This window comes from Microtus pennsylvanicus, chromosome 16, assembly GCF_037038515.1.
Source record: "Microtus pennsylvanicus isolate mMicPen1 chromosome 16, mMicPen1.hap1, whole genome shotgun sequence".
Classification (NCBI taxonomy): domain Eukaryota; kingdom Metazoa; phylum Chordata; class Mammalia; order Rodentia; family Cricetidae; genus Microtus; species Microtus pennsylvanicus.
The window spans coordinates 48,005,439-48,027,267 of NC_134594.1; the positions used below are offsets into that span (position 1 = coordinate 48,005,439).

At 46.3% G+C, this 21,829-nt stretch overlaps 1 long non-coding RNA gene across 5 annotated transcripts; it reads right to left on the reverse strand.

The window, feature by feature from the left end:
- Nucleotides 1-7,427: 7,427 nt before the first annotated feature.
- On the reverse strand, nucleotides 7,428-21,634 carry LOC142836548 (uncharacterized). Of its 5 annotated transcripts, none has more exons than XR_012908109.1 (4): nucleotides 21,558-21,634; nucleotides 20,938-21,105; nucleotides 9,572-9,736; nucleotides 7,428-8,297 (listed from the first exon to the last, which is right to left on the reverse strand). It is a non-coding gene; the product is annotated as an uncharacterized LOC142836548 (long non-coding RNA). The 5 variants fall into 5 exon arrangements; XR_012908106.1 differs by having other exon boundaries at nucleotides 9,572-11,183; XR_012908107.1 differs by lacking the exon at nucleotides 21,558-21,634 and adding an exon at nucleotides 21,221-21,312 and having other exon boundaries at nucleotides 9,572-11,183.
- Nucleotides 21,635-21,829: the final 195 nt, after the last annotated feature.

A 21,829-nucleotide genomic window follows, 5' to 3' on the forward strand; every position in this document is an offset into this window, starting at 1 on the left:
TGTGACAAATGCCTAGAAGAAGGATATCATTTGTCTCACAGTGTGAAGGGTGTGCGTCCTGGCAAAGGGACGGTGGTGGCAGATTCGGGGTCCATAGTCAAGAAGCAGAGAAAGAGCAGGAAGAGGGACTGGGCTACAAAGCCTAATGGTCCACACATGCACAACCTCCCCAAGTATCCACTTTTTCTAGCCAAGTTCTACCTCCTCAGCGTGCCCAGTTTTCCAAAACAGCCCTACCAGCCGTGGCCAAATGTTCAGACACGTGAGCCTGTAGGGGGCATATCAACTCAAACTGCAATCGTGGGAGATGCAGAGACTCGACTTTATGTGGGAATAAAAGAAAGGACCAATTCTTCAAAGAGGAGGGGAACAGCGCTCCTGGCCAACCCCAAAGATCATCTCCTCTTGAGACAGAATTGAAGACTAAGAAATCCGCACATCATTCTGTTTTCTAGATCTTTCTTGCTAGATCCCAGGTGACTCTCAGAGTCCATATGAGAGATAAGAGCTGAATCCATCACTGGAGAGATGGGGGTGCTGGCAAATGAGAAATGAGAACACCCTCCAGACGATTGCAGACCCACACCAGTGGTCAGGAGAGTGGGTCACCTGGGGCAGGGATGCCCCACTCCTCCCTTCTCGCTTCTCTTCAGCTGGAGAGCGCCCTTCCTTCTGTTATGCCCCTGATGATTCCTTCCCAGGGCAAACAGCCTGAGTGCTGAGGGCAACTCTCAAAGGAGTGGGCTTCTCTCCTTCAGAAAGCAATCTCCGCCCTTGCAAAAACACCATAAAATACTCCAATACACACCAGCTAAGTAACCGGATCTGTGAGGTGTTTAACACTCCTGTCATGTGGGAATTAAGTAGCCGGGAAAAAAAAAAGAACCAGCCAGCAAGTATCTTATGGAATAAAGCATGCAGCTTGAAGCCCTATATATTTTTTCTTTATTAAGAAACTTAGATGCCTAAATGTGCTCATTCAATATAATTAAGTCCACCTTGGGTTCTTATTCCCTTGGTCACATACCACATCTATATTCTGATCTACAGTCCCTATATTCTGATGCCACTGTCCCTCTTGGACTGAGTTCTGCACCTTCCCAGGCACACAACAAGTCCCTGGGCTTGCCATTTTATGATCACCTACAGATGAGTGGCCTGGCAGAAGAGGGTCTTAAGGTGTATTCCTGAGGTAGTCACAATGCATTGGGAGCATTTGTCTTGACTGCCGCCCTTAACTGGCCCAGAGTTACCACCTGGTGCAATCTGCCATCCCTAGGTTGGGGCAGCAAACACTGGGGAGGGAAAGGCTAAGACAGATGAGAAGGGGGTGCTGCTACCATGCTAATGGATTGCTTCAATAGCAGCAGCTCATCTCTGCAGAAAACAGCAGCATGAGGTAAGATCCAAGGAGTAAGCACTGCCTAATGGGACAGGAGAAGGAATAACAATGTGAAAGCCATTATAGCGTTCCTGTCAGAGGTGACGATGCCTGTCAGAATTCACACTGTGGTTACAGAGACAGAGACCAGAGAGCTAGAGGAAGATTAGTGACATTGGGAGTCTGCAGAGTCCATGTTGATGAGCGGCGGGGATTACAGATGTCTCTTGGGTTCTGACCCAGCTACCGAGAAGACAGTGAAAAAAATAGAGGAGGAGGAAGGAGATGGGAGTTGCAAAACCTGTTGGGTGCTCCATCACCATGGAGATTGGAAGCAGATGGGGACACCACAGTTTAGGAAATGGGATGACCAAACCAATAAGGCTCGAGCGAACAAGGGGATGAGATTTATCGCGGCCCCACACTGCCGGGTGCTGACATTTCCTACAGGGTGGACAGGAGCAAGCCGTGTTTACAGCAAGCTTGCTCTCAGTTTGAGGTTTGATCAGCTAGGTCTGTCTGGAGGGTCACAGAACCAAGGACAGAAAATTCGAAAGCTCCAGACCATGTGTTAAAATTTAGGGAGGGCTCTAGCTGATTCCTGAAAACTGCTCCTATGTTACAGATTCTTCAGTTAATCTACACAGTATGATTTCTCCCATCTGTGACCCAAGAAAGAAAAGCAACATCCCTGATGTTGGTGCTGCTGGATGTTTTGTGGCCAAAATCAGATGGCTTTGCAAACAGCACTATCCAAAGGAGTACAAAGCAGGTTTCCAGTTAAGACCAGCCAGGTGGGTTCCTCAGATGGGCTGAACACTTAAAAAAAAACTCACCCTGGCTTGGCCGCTTGGCTCCTACTGTTAGGTTGGTGCCTGGTCCTATGACTGTGCTTCTTAAAGCCAAAGGGACTTTTTTTTTTTTTTTTTTTTTTTTAAGCAGCCTCCTCCAACTCCAAGCTCTGTAGTGGTTTTTATTTTAGATTTCAACATTCCTACCCTATCCCTCCCTGTCCCTGCCTCCTTCCAGTCACAGGTGCCATAAAGTGACAAGAAATGTTTGAATCCATCCCAACATACCCTGTAAGTCATTTCCTCGAGTACTGAGCTGGTTTTGTAAGCACTCCAATTACCTGGAGAGCCCCATGTGCCCCGAGGCATATGGGCCAGCTGAGAGTCCTGTCCCCATCCACACGACAGGGTACATGACATGTCAGGGTGGAAGACACTCCTGCCTGTGCTCCTGCAGCATGGGGCAGGGGAGGGGAGCGAGACCTTATCTCAACTCTGCTGACAGCCCCGGGGCTTGGCTTCCTTTTTTAAAAAGCTGCCTCTGTTCCTGCACACATGCTTCCATCCCCAATGAGATTTCAAACCCTTGGCATTTGCTTTAAAGGTGAGCCTGCTTTGAAGACTGGTGGGAATCTCAATCACGTTCCTATTCACAGTCAAGGAGGGAGTAGAAACTAAAAATACCAGCCTTTCGGATTTCTCTTTCTCTTCTGAAGCACTGAGGAGAGCCTCACCAAGTCCTCTAAGGGAGTCAGAGAGAATGACTGGCTCCCCTGCACCAGCGCTGACACCCTGTGGCAGGGTCCGGTCCAGATGCCCAGGACCTCTCAACGGGGTGCTGCCGCCAGGATTCCAAGGCCGTTTTCCCAAACATGTAAAATGAAGTCTCCTTAATGCAGCGCATATTTACCAAGCAAGACAATTTGGTTGTGGAAAAAGTCTCAGAGACACCAGGACGTTCGGATTATTGAGAGCCAAATTAGCGGACAAGTATTATCCACTCTGTGTGGGCCTCGACACCGAGCCGTTCTCGTGTTATTAGCAGGCCGTTGAGACCAGACAGCGCCTCAGGCCACACTCTCTCGCCCCCTGCCCAGGCTGCGCTGATGATGCCGGCAGGTGGATATGGTGTTGGGAGGTCAGTCAGTCTTTTCTAAAAGAAGAAATGTTCCTTTAAAGGGCGGGGGCGGGGTCCTTTGAAATCTGTCTGCTGGTTTTTTTCTTCTTCTTTCTGTCTTTTGGAATCAGATTTAAATTAAGACTAGATGAATCACTCTGCCAGTGCCTCACAGAAACAGAGATACCTTAAGAGGGCCAGAAGTATGGACCGTGAGGTTGTATACAAACTGTTCTCCCAATCTGGGGGCTTTCCTCTGTCTGGAGAAAGGCAGCTGGCAAAATACCGATCTTTCTTGCCCACTAGGGTCAGGTTGACCCTTGGCAAAGTATGTGGGCATTCTGATTGGCAGGCTGCATTCTGATTGGCAGGCTGGCTAGCCATCCCTGGCCAAGGTAGTAGCCATTTGGTAGGACCATATCGAAACTAACTAATAAAGCTAATTAACAGGAAGCTTAATGAACTTATTAACCACCCAACAGTGGAGGAATTGCTAAAAGGTCACTTCAGGACCAGCCGGTCCTTTGCCATCCAATTTCAGCTCAAAGACAAAGTAAGAAAAATATTTACCAAGTAAAACTGAACAAAAGGAAAAATTGCGGAAGATCACAGGCGCCATGGTAACACTCCGTTCCGAGTGCCTCGTGCCTCCAGAAGACAAGCGATAATGATGACAATTTCTGGAAAATTGTATTAGATAATGCTTGCCACCGAGGCTTAAGCGACTCAGCCATTGTTCCCTTGCGTTAAACTTATTTATTCCTTTCATTTGAAATCCCAGGGAGATAAACTCACCCAGAAGAAAACAAGTGGTTTTTGGGATAAACTGCCGAAGAGATTTGCCAGTGCAGCAGGCATGACACCTGGTGACAGAGAAGTGACGGTCTTAGTGGGTCCCATCCGCCCTTCCTCGCTCCCTGTGCCCACCTGGGCCCATCCCAAAGCTCCTCCTGACGGTATGGTGTCTATCAGATGCTTCCAAATCCACAGAGGCCATGATGGAAAGATGGAGGTCTGACCATGACCAATGGAGATTTAATGACCAACTCTGATAGTCGTTGGCTCTATGTCTTGAACAGGTGCCTTGACTACACTGGGCTTAACTTGCAGTGTATTAAGAAATAAAGGTAGTAAGACCTGAGTTATTTACACATTCCCAGCATGAAGCCAGGGCCCCATAAATCATATTATCAATGTAAGTGGACTGTTTACATAACAGGGAGCAAGGGGGCTGCTTCCTCGATAAGCTCTTACTGTATACTCTTCTTCTGTACCAGGACCCTGGGTCACTTTGAAACAATGACGCCTTTGGCAACCAAGTATTTAACAATGGCCATCTCCAAGGGGGGTCATTATAATGACTTGAGAGGGCCGGGTTTCGAGCTGGGAACTAGTTAATAACACGTCTGACTCCATCAAAGCTGTTCTCGGGTGGCTACAAGTTGTGATTCTCAAACTCTTTGGAACTGGTACACCTCCACAGTCTTAGGAATGTACTGATGAGCCTGTATTGGTGTCCCATTTGTGCTGAAGCAAATAACTCTAAGTGCAGTTAAATGTCATAGTGCAAGACACCTGGATATCTTAGTGGCCAGAAATACAAAATAGGGCCCACTGGGCTCAGGTCAAGGTGCCAGCATGGTTGACTAACAGGAGTCTGGTTGTCTGCCTTGTTCAGCTTTCAGAGGCCACCTGTACTGCTCGTGGTCCATTCCTTACGTCATTGTGGCTTCTTTCCCGAGCCTTGCATCTACTTATTCTGCTTTGCTTGTTTCTCTCTGTCCCTTTGTGAGGAACAAGATGAGTGAGGAACGAGATCCCATCTGATGAATCCAGGGTTATTGCTTCTTCTAAAGGTCTTTAGCTCAACCATGTTTATGCAGTTTCTAGAGGTTCAGGTATGTACAGTTTGGGAGAGTCAGTCTTTGCTTCCATTACAGGATGCACCCGGAGCTGCCTCACACACACACATACTCCCACGGCTGTAGAGCCATTCTGCAAAGGTGGGCTGAGCGCTATGAAACCGTGAGCCCAAATAAATCCTTCCTCCCTCAAGCCGTGTCTGTTGGTACGTGTGCTCACAACAATAAGGAAAGTCCCTGATAGAGTGACAGTGTACATCATAAGTGAGAAGTCATAAAACTACGAACTCTTTATTGTTATGATAAATTATATTGGTCTGTTCTGAACAGCCTTCCCTGGCATGTGGATTTATAATACCATCAGACTGGTCATTTGGAAAATATTGGCTCACTAGAAGGCAGACCAATCCTACATTCACACATTTCATGAGATAATAAAACATACTAATTAGTGTCATAACAAGCTTATCAGCAAAGCCTTACATACTGAGAAACAGCCAGTAAATATTCAAAAATTCTAATAGCTGCTTGATATCACAAAAGATGCCTTTAGCAGCAAACCCTGTTAGCTGATTTCTTCGAAGTTATGGCTTTGCCTATCACTATGGAAAAATGACTTCTAAATACTTATCTCAAGTAAAGATGATTCTGTGGGAGGGAGTAGCAAGTTCAGTTTGTCACTCAAGCAATTGCACAAATGATATTTTCCAAGGCAACCACAACAATGTGTCCTATAATATCAGGGCTTTATCATGTATTACATTTTGTCACGCAATATTAAAAATAATTAGTAAAGTGACTGCTACTTGTTTTTGCTTCATCAAGAACATTTATATGTAAAAATGATTTGGTTTTCCAGTGTTTCTGTGTTTAGTTTACTGTGAATCTTTCTAATGAAGAAGAGGATGATCCCAGGAGGACTGGCTGCCCATACAGTGGCAGGTAAGGCAGTCTTACCTGTGAGTGCCTTTGCACCACGTTAGCAAATACCAGTGTGATGATGACCCTGTGAAACTCATGATTTTCCTGGGAGCTTAAAATTTCTCTCATATGAAAGACTAAATATGTGTCTTAGTTAGGGTTTCTATGGCATGGTAAGAGACACCATGACCATGGCAACACTTACATGGAAAACATTATTGGGGGGGCTTGCTTACAGTTTCAGAGGTTCAGTCCATTATCATCAGGATGAGGAGCATGGTAGCACACAGACAGACGTGGTGCTGGAGGAGCAGCTGAGAGTCCTACATCTTGAAGTCAACAGGAAGTTGACTGAGACACTGGGAGGTATCCTGAGCATAGGAAACCTCAAAGCCCGCCCCCACAACGACACACTTCCTTAACAAGGCCATACCTACTCCACCAAAGCCACACCTCCTAACAATGCCACTCCATATTATGGGGGCCAATTATATACAACCACCACAGTATTTTTCTGAATAACTTCATAATTTTGTTCTGAGAAGCAAACTTCGTTAGCGTATGTAAAAGTGATTGCATGTGTGGGAAGAGGAGCAGCTAGAGGGCAGCGTCAGAGAGCGTCCTCCCTTTCTTTCTAGTTTATTATTTGAGCATGGTTTCTGGCTCAAGCCTCTCCACAACTTGGCATGGTCAGGCTTAGCCACTCTGATAAACATGTAGTACTTATTAAAGTGATTTGAATACAGAAAAATACATGGGCAAATGCAAGCCTTGATTAACAGTGCCTCTATCTTATATAATCTTGGGATCTGTAAATGTAGCTTGCATAAACTTTCTCATCATTAAATCAGCTGTACTTTCCAAGGATTTGGGGTTATTTTTGGATTTTTTAATAAGACTCTGATGGGATTTTTATTTATTCAATTTTTTAAAGTTCTGATGACTAATCTGCAAAAATAATATCTTTGTATCTTTCTCTCCAAATTCTCTATGTTATTTTATATCAATATTTATATCTAGTCAAACAGACAAGCCCTTGAAGAAACTTAAAAATTAGAAGGCCATTTGACTACTGCGTCCCAATGACGCTGACGATTCCTGTTGACATTTGTTTGGTCCATACATCATTAAATTAGTTCTTATTTTCAGTGCAACAGCAACTCCAGCTAGAGGATTTAGAACTTGAGATAACTGGAGGCAGAATTGTAGACAGTCCTCCCACAGCCACGTCTTAAATAGGACTAATCTACACAATGCAATCTATCTCACAGCCATTCCCAGAACCACCCTGAGTCTCCTGCCAGCGGGCTTCGCTAACTCTGATTACTGGGGAGAAAAAAATAGAACATTAAGTAGAGAAGACCAGTATGATGTCTAAAAATAGGCACTAATTAGATATGCTTTTAAAAAAAAGACAAAGGCTTAGATCCTTGTTTTTCCTCTCAATGTTAATTTATTGTATAACTGCATATTGTTAATAAACCGTTTTCACTGGTGTTAATGAGTTGACAATTTATAAAACTCCTTTAGATAGGTTATCTCACTAAATTGAGTTGGAATATTTATTTCAGAATTTTTTTTAAAAAAAAGAGAAAGAAAACTGGGATGTCAGAAAAGCTAAGTGATGCATCTAATTACCCTCTATTAGCTTTTATTGCTGTGTAACAGATTGCCACAGACATGGTGACTAAGCAACACGTACGTATTTAGCATATGCCACGTGCACAGGTCAGGAGCCCAGGCACACTTTGGCTAAGCCCTCTACTCTGAAATCAAGGTCCTGGTAAGAGTTGCAGACTCACGTCAGGCTTGGCGTTCTTTTCCAAACTCACATCGTGGCTGCAGAATGCAGTTTCTTGTAGTTGTTCCTTAAAGCTTGAACTGCCAGACTTCCTGCTGTTGTCAGCTGGGTTCTGTCTCAGCTCCCAGATGTCCTCCTGGGGTCCCAGTCACTTGACCACATGGCAGCCCACTTCTAAGGCAGCAGGGAAACCTCTCTCCAGCTGGCGGGTGATGGTGTCTTTTTTTTCTGTACTGCGTGACTATCCTTACATCCGTCAGTCAGCTGTCCATCGCGGTGCTATCTTAAAGAAAAAGGTTGATTTTGTCACAGAGTCTCAGAAGTTTCAGCTCACAATTCTGATCCTCATCTCCTTGGGCCTGTGGCCAGACAGAGTACCATGGTGGAAACCTGCTGCCAATCAAGATCACTCCTATCATGGCAGCTGGAAAGCAGAAGACAGAAGAAGGGAATGAACCAGGATTCCAAATCAAATTGAGCCAATGATCTCAATACCCTCATCAAGAGCACACGCCCAGTGCCCTCTTCGTTCCTCTAGGTCACACCTCCCAAGGGTTCTGTTACCTCCCAATACTGTCAAAGGCTGGCAACCAAGTCTTTTACATGTGGGCATTTAAGAGCCAAGCCCATAACTTAACAGCTTTGCCCTTTAACACAAATTAATTCTTGGAGCCACCGTCCATTATGACAACAGGTACCAAGCACTCCCAAAAGGAGGGTTCATGGTGTTTGTACCAAGGAATGAGAATGTTAGGGTCATCTTAGAACAATGCCCTCCCCAGATAGCAAGTTATGACAGCCATAACTGTCATATTTCAGACCCAGATGAGTCAAGAGCTCTTCTTACAAGCTGAGTTATGGGTCATCAAAGGCCTGAGCACCAGTGTGTCACTCCAAGTGACATCCATCTCTCTTCAGATACCCTTTGCCCACGGAAGATACAACTGAAGTGTATTCAGAAGGACCCGGATTAGGTCGTGGACAAGGGCTGGTCCAGTCTAAAGTGGTCACAAATGCACCCTGGGGACAGGAACTAGAACTGTTGATGGGAACTTTCCCTGGGTGGCCAACAGCACTGACTCATCGTGTTCACAGATATGGCAGGCCTGTTGGCGTGTGGCTGCCAGCTCCCTTTGTGGAACCACTGTCTTCGCTTCTTCTCATAGGCTTCCCCTAACCCTGACCAGAACCAACATTACCTCCGGCCTCCAGCCCCCTGGTTTCTACTGTTTGTTTAACATTTGTTTCCATGGCTAACAAATGGTCATCTTATGACATCCTCCTACCACAGGAGACTCTCCTGGGGAGGTCACCAGTAGTTACACTAAGTGCTTCCACAGCCTGTCTTGTACCATGGTTTGGCCTTGTGGCTCAGCAGTCTCTGATGGAGATCACCTGATCAGGCCTTCTCCTTGTCCATTCCGAGAATTTTCTCACACTGTTCATCTCTGATTTTTTTCCACTTGATCTGGCAGTTGTGGATGAGGAGAGGACATTGGGGGGTGATGAAGAAATCACAGATGGAGGAACATGGAGGGCTGTCTGTCCCTTCAACCTGAGTCCTTTCCCAGAGCACTCCCCTGAGAAAGACCTGGTGGTCTACAATGTGATGTTGGGAATTGGCTATTTCTGCCGACTTGGCACATCTGATTTCATTGCTGCATCCACTCCTGCGTCCTGGCTGAGTGCAGCACTTACCATAGAGTGCAAAGCTGGTCAGAGGCTGAAGAAGTACCTGGCAATCCCACCACCATGTAACCATTTTCTTCTGGTGACTTCATAGAGTCTCCTCATCGTCAACACCGAGCACTCTAAAGCCTCGGGTATTGGCACCAGATATTCTGGGTCTTGGTCATGGATACCCTTGATATGACATTGAAATTTTTGGTCAGTTTAAGCACTGGGAAGTCATTTTCTTATTTAGGGGCTGGCCAAAAGAGATGAGAAAATTGGTGCCGGCACATTGCCAGCCAAGAGCCCTGGTGACAATGGAGAATCTCTCAGTTTATAACAATGTGACAGTGGGTTAAGAATATCAATAGTGAAATGATTGCTCTGACATTGTGGCTAACAAAAGACCAGATAAACACACACACTAAACAACACGCTTAGATGCTGCTACCACTGTTCTCATTCTTGTGATAGATAAGACACCAAATTCATCAGTAGAGGGACACGTGCAGAACCCTAAGTGGTAAAGCAAGCTTTGAATCCAGGTCCTCTTTCCCCTCTCTTGACAGATGTTTCACCGACTGATGTCCACACTTCGGGGTTCCATTTCCACTGGGCCAGCTGCCTTCTCCATCAAGAGGAGTAACAGAGTCACTGTTAGACCATATGGTACCTTTCCATGAGTCAGAACAAGGTATTCCTTCATCAAAACACTGGGATGTTCTCTGCCAAAAAGATTCTGGCGGATAAATAAACATATACATCTCCCACATCTTCAATCCGTCTGGCAGTACTCCTGAGGTGGTTCAGTGTCCAATCTCACAGTTCCGTGAAGCAACCCCTGGGGAAGAGGCACAAATTGTCTTGTATGGTCTAATTCAGTGTTAATAGGATTGGTCAGGACTGTTGTGTCTTGAGCCCAGAAGGCTTGCTCTCTTATAGGAGTTTGAGAGTTCTATGTCTCTACTGTAATGGAAGATAGCTTCCAGACGACTCAGAAACATTAGCAGGCGTCTGTTTTCTCCAGTTTCCCATTCCTTTGTGAGCTCTGAAAACCCAGGGGTGGTTAATCACAACATGTAGCTGACCCCCACTTCTCCCCAGGGCCATGACAAACCACAAAGATGACAAACCTCAGGCCAGTGTGCAGGGAACCTACCAGAACTGTGAAATTGAGTACAGCAGAGCAGGTAACCCAGCGAGATCATCCCATAATGTTCCCTCTCCATCCGGAGACCACCCGGTAGCTCTGTTTGTTCTGAAAACTGCAAATGGGGAGGGATATGGAGGGAGGCAGGCTCGCGGAAGCATCCTTGAAATGACTCACGGGGTATTTGTTCTCCAAGGTGGAGTCTGAGGCGGGAGTGCGAGAACACTAATATGGCATCCAGGGAGCTCAGAAGGACTGGGAGGTGTGGTTCCCTGCTGCTGCTTTGGCTGCTGCCTGTGTCAGTAATGAGCAGGGCTTCTGATTTTTATTCCTGGTGTATGGATTTTTTCTGCCTTCGGAAGGAATTACTAAAGTTAATGCTAACATCATTTGGAAGAAGGATTTCAGTCTCCAAAGCCCGAAAGATCACCAGTGGTCCACGGTTCCTTCATCTCCAAGAACCTCTGTTTCCTCATCTGTCTGACCAAACTGGTGAAGGGTGAGAAGACACAGAGCATTTGTCTAGGAGTCTGGCATCTAATACCTACATAATAATAAAGAACAATTTATTAATACTATGTCTGACTTTTCCCTGAGAGACGTGAGAGTACTCTCCAGTCTTGGACCATGCAGCAGTTTCTCCTACACTCAGCATTTGGACCTTGAAAGAAATGCTCCAAGAATGCAAAACCTTGGTGAAGAATTAATTCTGCAAGGGGCATAAATTTGTGTGCACAATCATGCTGCCAGCCTCACCTCTGCCCTCCAGTTCTCCTGGTGTGGATTGTGGCAGCAATTTTAGCAGAGCCCAGTCTCCTGAGCCGAGGAGATAAGCCAGTATAGGCAGTCCAATAAGAAGAGGCATTTAGCCGAATACTCTTGTTATTACGCTGCATGGTTCTCTTCGGATCCTGTTCCAGCTGCTCCTACTGCTTCTGCATCTCTGCTGTCAAACCTAGATCAAGACATGGGCCATGGAGAAGAGGACCAGAGAGTCTGGGTACAGCCAGGGACAGACGAGCCTGAATGGCTCATCCCCTTAATGACTTCTCTTTGAGACAGGATTTCTCTTTGTAACAGCCCTGGTTGTCCTGGCTAGCCTTGAACTCACAGAGAATCGCCTACCTCTGTCTCCCAAGTGCTGGGTTAAAGGCATGTGCAGTCACCGCCTAGCTTAGAGAGAACATTTTTGTTGTTGTTGTTGTTTTGTTTTGGATTTTGATTTTCCAAATTCATCCAAAGATCTGGGATGGAACCTGGCATCCCATGTGTAGAAAGTACACATTCTACAACTGAGCAACACCCTTGTCCAGTAGAGATTTTCAAAGCCAGGAAAAGAGGATGAAGTGGTGAGTGAAAACGACCGAGATGTGAAAGACCCAGAGCTTTTCCAGCTTGGCTGTGCAGATTGCGTGGTGCACACCAAAACAGCCATCCTTGAGCGGTCCCCAGAGAGGCTAACATCGCCTCTCCTTTGTCACAAGTCAGAGGAGTGCACAGCTGTGCTGTCCCCAGTCACCTTTCATCTCTCCAAGGACTCTGAACAGAGTTGGAAGTCTAGCTTGAGGCCACGCAGGGCTGAGCATCTCAGAGGGACTCTGAAAGCCGAGGAGCACTGCACTGAAGAAAACGACGATAATTTTGTTCCTTTGAATTCTGTTTCCCTACTTGCCACTTGTCACCTTGGGGATTACATGCTGTGGAAGGTAGAGGGTTATGGACTGTGTCTTGGTAAAATACAGGTCTGTCTCCAGCACAGCTCATCCTCCTGACAGGGGGGCCATGGTGACACTCAATTTTTTTCCTTAAACAGTAATCTAGTGCCTAGATTCATGAGCTTTTTTTAAAAAAATTATTATATTGACTAATTAAGTTTTGTGTGTGCACGTGGCACACTGTGCAAGTAGGTCAGAGGACAACTTGCAGGAACTGCTGCTTCTCCTTCCCACGGATGGGATCCAAGTTCTCAGGCTCGGTGGCAAGAGTCCTCATCCACTGAGCCAGGTCGTTGGTCCTCAGATTCTTAAACTGTGGGGCATGACCTCACACAGGGTTGTGCAACTCAAAGTGCGTGCCACAAGAAATTTTAAACAGTAAAGGGCTCTGACGACACAGGGACCAAAAATTAATTTAAAATCAAACCTGATCTGAGTCTGGGGATGTTTCTGGCAGGAGCTTGCTCTTGCTCCATTGTATGACTTCACTGCGGCCTTGGTTCTCAACACACCACACACACATTTTTGCCCTGAAAGTGCTACAAAGACACAAATGTCATCTGAAACCTGCATTGTATGTCATGAATTAGTGGTTTACCGTATGTACCATGTTCTGTACATTCCAGAACAATGCAAGTATTAGCATCGAATCAGTAGAACTTTGGATTGCATCGGGTTCAAACATTTGATTTTCAAAATTGCTGTTTGAGTTGCTGCCTTCTGTTTAATATTTTTAATTACTGAGTACATTTGGGCTTGGGAAGACTTCCCCAGCAATTTCTGAAAAGGCCCTAAACATGTGCCTACTATTTTGCACTATGTATTAATGCAAAGCACTGTTATCGGCATTTTTGATCATAACATCAAAATATGATCGATTCTGAAAAGTGTTGAAGATTCCATAGTAACAATATCCAGCCAAGGTTAATTCTTATGTAAAAAACAAACACATGAATTCATATCTGGAGCATGCAAATTTGCTTCAATCTCCAATAAACTCTAAGTTATGTGTATACCAAAAAGTTGTGTTGTGTGTGTGTGTGTGTGTGTGTGTGCTCACCCGTGTGCACACATACACGTGCATGTATCTAGAAGTCAGAGACCAATCTCAGCTGAGGTTCCCCAGGTGCTTTCCACATTTATTTTTTTGAGATAAGTTCTCTCGCTGACCTGCTGGGACTCATCAAATCGATGAGGCAGGCTGGCTAGTGAGCCCTCAGCATCTGTCTCTTCCTCCCCAGGGCTATGATTACAAACACGTGCCACCACGTCCAGGTTTCTTTACATGGCTTCTTGGGATCAAATACAGGTCCTCCGACTTGTAAGGCAGACACTTTACCAAAAGTTTTGTCTCCAGGACCCCCAAATAATTATTCTAAAATAAATTTCTTTGTGACTTACTTGTGGAAAATGTCTGATTTATGTGCCTATTTTATGGCTATGTATACCCTGAGTCATAGAAGAACTTCTCAGGCACAAAGGGACCACACAAGGGGAGATGTCTATGAAGTCCCCATTGAGCAGATACAATTAGATTTAAATTCAGGGCAGAGAAGTGAAATTTTGCTGTAGAAAAGTCAGGGCTGAGCCAAATAGCTGTCCTGACTGATGTCAAGAAGGGTTTTTCCTAAGAGACCACCTTTCTCTGTGAGGAGGCATGTTGGGAGCAGTGAGACACCAGATCCTGAATTTCTTGTAATCCCCTGATCTGAGTGCCTACAGCTGCTCTGAGCACGAGACCTTCAGGAGTTCCTGATGGCAGGAGAGTGGTTTCTGGTGGGTTTGGCTGGGGCGTGGCTATCTCTATATAATCTGCCCCTGAACACAATAAAGAGGGCATTCTTGGGGAATTCAAGGATGACCCATGTCGCTGTCTCTCTCTGTCTGTGTGTGTCTGAGTATTTTAATCTCCAGCCCCCTTGCCCGAAGCTCGGTAACTTGGTAATAGCGCACAGAGCGCAGACACGGGGGCGCGGTGCGCGGCAGAGGAGGACTTAGCAAGGAACTACCTGCTGTCTGTTAGTCAATAGCAATCAAATGGTGGCAGACATACCCTAAAGTATCATGACCTTGTTGAATGACCATCAAGACAAGAGAGGGACTTCATTTCTTCCACACTGTGAAGTGGACAAGAGAAGAAAGCTCTGCCATGTCTCCAGAATAAGTAATAACACTGTATACTGCTCCTGAGGCCATCGCCTTCCTGGCCTATAATAGCATAATATGGTCCAACTCTTCAAGGGTGGGGATAAAAAGAGCTATCTGATGTCTGGGTAAACACCTTAGAAAATTTCATTTGTTTTTGGTGATTTCTGTTTCTTTGTGCTTCGCCTTGGTTTGCCTTTTGCTTCTGCCTCCTTCTTTGGTGGTTTGTTCTGGAGGTTCAGACTGAAAGGGTGGTGTGAAGAGTCTCCCAGAACCGTCGGAGGGAAGGGAAAGAAAGGATGCTTCAGCGTAGGCTTGTTTTCTCATGCAGCCTGTGGAAGCTGGATAGTGGGCTCCTGAAGCAGAGACCTGCGGCTTAATGGCACTGAAGAGAAGCCGGGGGTGGGTGCTGGAGTGATGGAAATGAGAACGAAGCTGCACAAGCGTGGGGGAGAGAAGGAAGAGGGAGGTTGCTAGGCAACTTCCCAGGGCAGAGGAGAGAAGTCTTGGGGGAGGAGGTACCTTCAAGGGCACCACTTTTTGCAGTGGGTGGCTACATGTGGTGGAACAAACAGACCCAAGAGAGGTTGGTCACACCTAGCTGGCAGTTCTAGAGACGCTTCTTGCAATAATAAACAGTCAGGAGGAGACCAGGGTACCAAGACCCAGGAGTGTGGCAAATGGCCTGAGCAGCAGCTCGGATGCAAAACAAAAAGCCCAAACTGTTTATTCTACAACTTGTACCATGGAGAACAGAGCGGTCCAACTGGCGGAGGCTAGGAGCTGTAGTTGAAAAACACATTTGCTAAGTGCAAAGTAGGTACCATGCTTTGGGGTACCTCCTGGGAGGGAAAGAGAATCATAAAATCCTTACCCTCGTCAGCCCCTCACCAAGCCTTGCCAAGGAGATGTGAATTGCTGGGTGGGTGTAGCTGCAGAGCAGAAACAACGCCTTGTAGGTATGGCTTGACCATCCTACAGGGCAGGGCTGTGGGCTCTGGAGTAGTGGTGGCCTTGAGGGATGCGGGTGATGATGGTACCCGCGTCAGAGGGGTTGCTATGAGAACTAAATGAGTTCACAGCTATAAGGTGTGAAGCACAACATCCAGCAAATGATGAGGTTTGCTCAGTAATTTCTAAACCGAAAAAGGAGGCCAAGAGCTCAGTCCTGAGTAGGGCATGAGACTCTCTCCGTCCACACGCATTTTATAAATGCAGCTGCAGCTAGAAGAGGCCTGGAGGTTGGGAGCCAACTGCTTGCCCAGTTTGCCATTGTAGGTTCTTTGCTCATCCTAACAGAGAGTGCATACCATTGAAAGACACCTTCTCTGAGGAGGAGGCCATGCCTTGAAGCTCAGAAACGCAGGTCAGAGTAGAAGCATATCTGAAAAAAATACAACTGTCAATTCCCTCCTCCTGTTTTCTTGTTTTCCTTTGCTGTCACCTGGAGTGAGGAAGAATGGGCGTGTGATATGGTACATGATATTTTCCGTCCAGAGTCTGCTTGATCATGTCTGCTCAATTCCTTTCTCTTTCCTCCCTCCCCATCTACAAAGCCTCAAGATTGCTCCTCAGTCTCCCTAGAATAATTCCAATGCCCTTATTGCTCCTTCGTGCATACTGGAAGTTCATCATTTCCAGCTGTCTTGGCCAGACAAATGCACTGCTGGTTGAACAAACAACTTTAGACCTGAAGATAGACACACAGTGTCTCAGTCCTTCCCATCTATGATGAGCTGAGGTCTAGACAAGAGTATCCTAAAGGCCCATGTGCTGAAAGTCTTAGCCTCCTGCCTATTACATTATTAGTTGACGGAATCTGGAGGAACTACTGCATTCTTGGAGGAAATAAGGTCGCTGCAGGTGCCTTTGAAGGGCCCTGACCTTGACCTCTCTTCTTCCCAGATGTCAGGCTGCAGCTCACCACATGCTCCAGCCATGACATGATATCGGACCACATGTTCCAGAATGAGGACACATCATCATGGATGGAAGCCTCCAAAGAAGTGAGCCAAAATATACCTTTTTCCATTTTAAGTTCATTTACTTTGGGCATTTGTTATAGCAACAGAAACTTGATTGGCAGACAATCAGCTGACACTCAGAGGTAACTCTGGCTATACAATACACAGGGCTTTATGGCACAAACCCTTGCTGAGAAAGAGACAGGAAGAAAATGCTGCCACAGAAGCAGGGGGAGACCTGAAAATGCATTTCTTTTATGACGAAGGCTGCCTTGCCACACCCACTGTTCTCTTCCCAGCAGACCACCAAGGACTACATAGAAGAGAAAGGCATATGGCTGAGACCACCTTCCACCCTAAGGATGTGGCCAGAAGGGAGAGGCTCTTAAATTAGGAAAGCCTCCATTGTCTGACCCAACCCAGATAAAGTCTGAGAGTCTCTTGCTTGATACCACATCTGAGGGCATCTAACTGGGGACAGGCAGAGAGTGCCCTTTCAATGTCTCCTTCCTGTGACAAGCCATCATCTCTGTCTAAGTACTGGGACATCTTTGGGGGAGGGAGTGAATGCCGCCATGGCTCCCTAGGTGAGGACTCTTCAGGCCCCATGTGGCTGGTCGGCTATCCCCACCTGCCTCCATCTGTTGCGCTGGCCTTATGCCTGCTTGCAAGTACACTGGACCCTTGACCTTAGGCACACATCCAAGGCCTCACAGGCTTAGATGGCCAGTCTGAGTCATGCTGAAGGTGCCATCTGTCCTGCAGGAAGACTGCCCCCCTTGTCGGTCCAAAAGCACTGGCTCCTTATTTTAATCACAGCTGGTAGCTGCTATTTGCTGAACAGAAATACGTGAACAGTCAGCAAAGGGAGGCTTGTACGTAGTTCAGGGGCAGCTTCAGATTTCCGCTGGACATTTCAAACAGTGCAGGCTTACCTGCAGAAACAGGGACCCCAAACTCATAATCAATGAAATTAGAAAATCACCCAAGAATAAAGAATGAGAAGGACTCTTAGAAAAACAGAGAAATATTTCAGTAATTGGCAGAATAACTCAGTAATATTTTTTTTTCTAATCTGCTACAGTTTACAGGGCAAATGTTGCCCAGTGGCCTATGTTGTTAAAATCTAGTCTCTAGCCCGAGGCAACGAGGAAAGGGTGGAACCTTTAAGAGATGGGGTCTGGAAGAAGGTAGTCAGGCTTTAGGGGACACACCCTGGAAGGGGCATTTGGACTCTGGCCCTCTTTGTTGTTTTGAGATGTCACATGGTGAGCTGCTATCTTTGCTGCGTGCTCCCTCCATCCCAAGTACAGACAGTGGGCCAACCTCCATCCACAACTATGAGCCAGCATCACCCTTCCCTCTTTTTAAGTTGACTCTCTCGGGGCAGGGGGTTGTCACAATAAAGAAAAACTACACGTCGCAAAAATCAAAACTGGCAGAAAGGCTCTTAAGGTTTCTCTGAGGATGATTCGGAGGAAGGTCCACACTTCCCACCCTACACCATCTCAGAACACACCCAGGCTTCTCACAGAGAAGTAACAAGATGAGGGGCTCCCTGCAGGTATCCAGGCAGGGAAGCGAGCCGACGAAGAGATGAGAATGAAAACCTGGTTCAGATTGACTTCGTCAACCCGGATCAGACTTTGGGGAGTCTAATGCCAGAAGGTTTATTGTAGGCACATTGAAACACAACAGAATTTGGAAAAGGTTTTCCAGGCAACAATAATTCCCATAATTATTCCAGTTTCAGTTGTCCAATAAAGCTTAAAGTGTGACTATGTAGAAACTCCTTACATGTGGCCCTGAGGGTGTTCTGTCTGGAATCTAGTGCAGTCTCTGACCAATAGCATAGAGGTCAGAGGGTCATACCCTGCGTGGGACATGTCCCCTAAGGTCGGATAATGTCCTAGGGAGGGGAGAGTCTAGGATATTCATTCTGGAGAATTTGGGTGAGGTCTGTCTCCACAGACAGCAAAATGTTTACCAGATCATTAACAAAATCCACTTCCAGCCACCTGGGCAGGAAAGCAAGCATTTTATCTCCTCCATTGAGAAGAGGTCCCTCCCTGTGTGTTTCAAATTCCTGGTTTCCTTAGTGATCTGTGGGCGTAAGGACTTTTGTGGCCCCAACAGCAAAAGTCCAACATTTCACGTCATCAAAGTGTAGCCCCAGACATAACACTATTGTTTTTCAAGTCTTGGCAGTGAAAAGGTTAAAGGGAATGCCTCTGTCTCAAAGGCCTCTGGGTAGAACTGGAAGCAATTACTAACAAAGCTAGCTCCAAGGCAATCCTTAAGCTTGTATTTGTTCCCAAAGTTTATTGGACACAGTCAGTTGCTCCTTCAAGCTCCAGTGGCCTTAGTCCTTTCTACCTCAGTGACATCTCAGAGTGTTTTTATAGTCTCTCTCTCCCGAGTGTTCCAGCACACCAGATACTGACAGCTACAAGCTGGATCGTTCCAGGGTCTTATCCACCTCCTTGCATTTAATTCTTGAGTATTTGTTTAAAAATTCTCCATTTTCTCATTTGAGTTTGCCTTGCAGTGAATGCTTAGCTGGGGGCAGGTGTAGAGGAAGATGGGGCCTGAGCACCTTTTCTGCAGAAAGGCAACTTCCTCTGAACATTCCCTCCAGCTTACTGCAGGTTTGAGCCAGTGGCAGAAAGGAGAAGCAAACATTGCAGAGAACTGCACGACTGTGCTTTGTCTAGTAAATCTATTCCCTATGCCTGGACTTACATTGCATGGGAGTGGAGGCCTAGCACACAGAGATCCTACCTCGTGACCCACAGTTAGGATGTGGCAAAGTAGGGGTTTGAACCTAGGACGTCTATCTCTGAAGTCCCCGTCTAGGAGAGTCTTGTTTCTGGCTTGAGCAATACCGTCTCATGATGCTCTTATGACAACCATGCATCCAGTGACTGCTGGCCCACAGCTGATACTGTTTTACCATTCCAGTAAAACCTCTGTCCAGTGCTCTGTCAGATTCCTTATGCTTTGGTCTCGGAAGAACATAGTCCTGATTCCTCAGCTTTTTGTCAAGCCTTTTCCTACACTAACCCTGCTCAGCTGTTCAGCTAAGTTCCAGCCATTAGATTTTTGGACAGGTGTGAGAAACCAGCATCCAGAAACTCCAAAATATCCCGGAGACTCATGGCCAGTCTCTGAGAGGTCCCCTTGAAGTCATTCTCACTTGGCTTTGTAAGAAAAGTGCCAGTGTCTGAGAGTGTTCTCCAAGGAAATTCTGCCCCTGTGAGTTTTTTCAGAATTTCTTAAATATCTCAAAGTGAGCTCAGGGCTAAAGGCCATCAATTTTGCTTCAGGTGTTTTGGTTAATGTTTGATGGTAGATCTGAAATCCACTGTTCCCTGCCTTTGGGTCCATGGCCAAAACTCAAAAGTTAGAAAGAATAAAGTCCACGGTTAATATCTCCTTACACACAGAGAAGGCAGGGCTTTCCCAAGCAAAACGCTGACATAAAACAGCTGCTTCCTCCATAGAAAGAAAAAACAAGAAAGGTAGATCGGAAGGGGACAATAAAAGACTGAGAAACGAAAGGGCAAATAAAAAGGGAGAGGGAGGGAGGGAGGGAGAGAGAGAGAGAGAGAGAGAGAGAGAGAGAGAGAGAGAGAGAGAGAGAGAGAGAGAGAACCATCACAGACATGGCTGACACAACACACAGGACTCTTTATTTATGAAGTTTTTTGTGAAATCGCCTAAAAACTACTGTTAAAGAAAAACATTATTGCTGCTGTTTTGCAGTTAAGAAAACTCAGCCTAGGGCCAACTTTTACAGGTGCCCTGACATAGGTAACTAAGAAAAATGAAAGTTTAGGCAGTTATGGTATAACCTCAGCACTCAAGAGGTTGAGGCAGGAGGATGATCAGCTCAAATCCACTCTGGAACCTATCCCAGACAAGCGTCCCAAAATTAAATTCGAAAAGCACTTGCCTGAGGACCAAAACTCATACATTCATGCATACATGCCCACATACGAATATACATAAAAAGGGAAGAGACCCTAGCGCCGCAATCCCCTGTGGGGCATCTAGGAGTTTTGCATTAGGCTCCACCCCTTCAAGTTTCTACCATCTCTCGGTAGCTCCAGGCTGTGGTGAGACACTTGCGATTCAAACTTCAGCATGTCTATTTCATGATTAGCAAACTTGGGAAGCATCCTGACTTGCACCTAGGATTTCGTCCTCCCTTGCTTCTCCCCATCTGTCTGGTAAGTTGTTCTTCAATGCTATTCCCCTTTATCTTTTCTATTCTGAGAACCTCCTAACTCCAACCTTCCACCTCTCTGCTTTCCCACCTCACATCTGGGCTTGTAGCTTCAACTGTGGTCATTGTGATGGTGACCCCCAAGCTCCGCCTCCAGTCCATATGTCTCGGCTACCCAACCCACTTGGTACCTCATGTGTTGTTGTCCAAGGATGAGCAGCAACGGATCCGCCTGGAAACTTTCTTCCCATGGTCCTCCTCGCTTCAAGTTCTCTCCTCTAGTTGTTCCAGAAGCCTCTTTGACCTTGTCTCTTCCCAAGCCCTGTCTCTTCAGGCATGATGGTGATCCTTTTGGTTTTCTGCCAGCAGAGAGCATCCATTAGTCAGCCATTTCTCAGGCTCCACCTCCACCTTTGGAGGCAGGTCCCCAGGCTCTTACGGGAACACCAAGAAGTCATGTTATGGTCTCCTCACTTGGCTCTAGACTCCTTAACGTCTTCTCCATACAGAAATTCAAAGTGAGCCTTCTGAATGTCATTTGGGTCGTACCAAACAGCTGCCAGAACTGTCTCTGTCTACCACCTGTTCACGGTACCTGCAGTACAACCACACTTCCTCCTGCAGCCTGCAACCCCGCATGGGCTGGCCACCAGCAGCTGGCTACCATCGTCTCCTTCAACCCTCCTTCACCTTCACACCCCACCCCTGTCCTAGCATCCCCCGCCTCCACCCCTTTCATTAGACCCTGTTTGATCTTGTTCTTCTTTCTGCCCCAAACGTTCACCCTTCAGATAATCACGCTGTTTCTGACCTATGTTTAAATATCATTTTGATGGGTTCCCTCCTGTCTCTGCATCAGTATTATATACTTCATCTGTAGCATCCCCAATTTTCCTGGTTTCTCCTGTTTTCAGAATCCTTGCCTCCTCTTCTGCTCCAGTTGCCACAGAACATTGACTCCATGGGAGCTCCCACCAGGGTATTGTAGACACAACCTGGCAGAACCTTCCTACATGGCACACCATATGCCTCCCGCCTCACACCTCAGGCATCTCTACATGTGCCAAGTAGTGGATGCCACAC